Here is a 2,462-nt window from a genome sequence, read left to right as displayed (position 1 = left end):
AGATATATGCACACCCATGTTTATCGCGGCTTTGTTCACAATAGCAAAGACTTGGAAACAACCCAAGTGTCCACCAACAAATGAATGGATAGAGAAGCTCTAGTATAGTCACACAATGAAATACTATGCTGCACTGAAAAACAATGAACTGTGAAATATTATTCAAAATGGGTGACCCTGCAGGACATTCTGCTGAGTGAAATCTCTCAGTCACAAAAGGACAAATATTGCATAGGGTCACTGTTGTAAAACGGGTTTGAGGGAAGACTGAGAAAGAGGGAATAAATAATGTATACTGCATTGAACAGATGAGGGAGAGAACTGTTTAAAAGGGATATATGATTAGTTATTATTGTCATGATAGGAGTCCAGAATGAAGGCTGCACAGTGGAGAGGACTTGGGAGAGGGATTGTATAACAATGAAAGAATTTTTCTTTTACTTTTCAAAGAGAAGAGAGAATTGGGGGTGAGGGAGGCAGTGGGCAGGGAGAAAAGTGCAACAATGAATGAATGGAAATCCTAAGTCTCTGTAAATTTCCATTAAAATTAATTAAAAAACCCAACAACAACAACAAACCCCTGCCCTAATTCACTTTAGGGTGTGGTATTTTTCTTTTTTTGAAATTATTATTATTTTGTGTGCGTGTACCGTCAAATCAGATCTGACTGGTACAGGAGGATATTGCGCCTCCTTCTCTGTAAGAGCATCTGGTGAACTCGAACCATGTTCCTCTGGGATTGCAGTGCAGCTTCTTGCCACTAGGCCACCAGAGCTCCCCCAGATTGTGGTATTTTTCCTGGTCTGTTCCTCTGCCTGTTTCTCTCTCTGCATACCAAGGAATCCCGCCTGGGAGACCCCTTGATAAAGCTTCTTTAGCTTCCTTTTTTTTTTTTTTAAAAAAAAAAGGTTATTTCCTATGAATAAATGATTGAGCACACAAAATTCAATGATTCAGTCTGTGGTCTCATTTCAGTATCTAAGTCCATACTTTCCATTATCATTCCTTCCTCATAGTTTTCAACCTTTTTTTCTAGTTATCGATAATTATTAATGTATCTTGACTGGAAGTTTGGTCAGTTTCAGATTGCAAAAGTTGGCAGAAATTCTCAGTTTCCTCCTCTTTGGCTTTAGTTGTTGGTGTATATATTTGAATAAGAGTGGTTTTAAGAGGTCTTCCAGTATGTGTATGGGTAATATCCTATAACTCACAGCAATGTACTTCAGGATCGATTTTGAAATTATTTTTTTAATAATTTTAATGAACATTTACAGAGATATTGGATTTCCATTCATTCATTGCTGCAGAAATTATTTTTCTAATTATGAATGCAATACTATTTTTCTTCAATTTTTTAAAAATTTTTTCCAGTTTTTTTATTGTCAGCATAACAGATTATATGATTGTCTGATTCAGTGTAGCCCACGCTTGTCCATATCAATTCACTGATGAATAGAATTTCAACTTTAATGTATTCACAAATACTTCATGAAGCCAGACTCTATGAAGAAGAATGTAGTATTAGGATTGTAGGAATACTCATCAACAACCTGCATTATGTAGATGACACAATTTTGCTTATTCAAAGTGGCAAGGATATGAAACACTTGCTGCAGATGATCAAAGGCTCCTATCAACAAATTAATGGATAGAGAAGCTGTGGTATATTCACATAATGGAATACTATGCAGCACTGAAAAACAAGGAACTCATAAAATATTATACAAAATGGGTGACTCTGGAGGATATTATGCTGAATGAAATATCTCATTCACAAAAGGACAAATACTGCATAATGTCATGTTATAAAACAGGACTGGCACAGGAGTTGGTGGGAAACTAAGAAAAGAGGGGATAAATAATGAACACTACAATCAAACAGATGAGGGAATGAACTGTTTAAAAGGAATATGTGATTAGTCATTATTTACATGACAACAGAGTCCAGATTAAGAGGTGCATAGCAAAGTGGACTGGCAGGGGGAGGAAATTGTGCAACAATGAAAGAATCTTTTTAAAGAGAAAAGTAAAGTAGGGGAAGGTAGGAAGGAAAATGTGTAACAATTAATGAATGGAAATCCAAGTTTTCTGTAAACTTTCATGAAAATATCAATAAAAAATAAAATTTAAAAATGAATAAACTTGGTTATATCTACAGAAAAGAGGATGTTGTTGTTATTATGTTCCATCGAGTTGCTTGTGACCCACAGTGACCCTATGTACAAGAGCTCTAAAAGCCATTCTATCCTGTGCTAATCTCAAATGCACTCATTCCCACCACTCCAGTCACAGAATCAATCGATCCATCTCATTGAAGGTCTTCCTCTCCTTTGCCATCCCTCCACTCTGCCAAACATGATGTCCCTCTGCAAGGACCAGTCCCTCCTTGCAACATGCCCAAAGTATGTCAGATGAAGCTTCAGAATCCTTGACTCCAAGGAGCAGCCTGGTTTCACCCTCTC

Source organism: Elephantulus edwardii, unplaced genomic scaffold (genome assembly GCF_000299155.1).
Source record: "Elephantulus edwardii isolate Elephantulus edwardi_28Jun2011 unplaced genomic scaffold, EleEdw1.0 scaffold00176, whole genome shotgun sequence".
Taxonomy (NCBI): domain Eukaryota; kingdom Metazoa; phylum Chordata; class Mammalia; order Macroscelidea; family Macroscelididae; genus Elephantulus; species Elephantulus edwardii.
Note: the sequence above shows the minus strand (reverse complement) of the source record.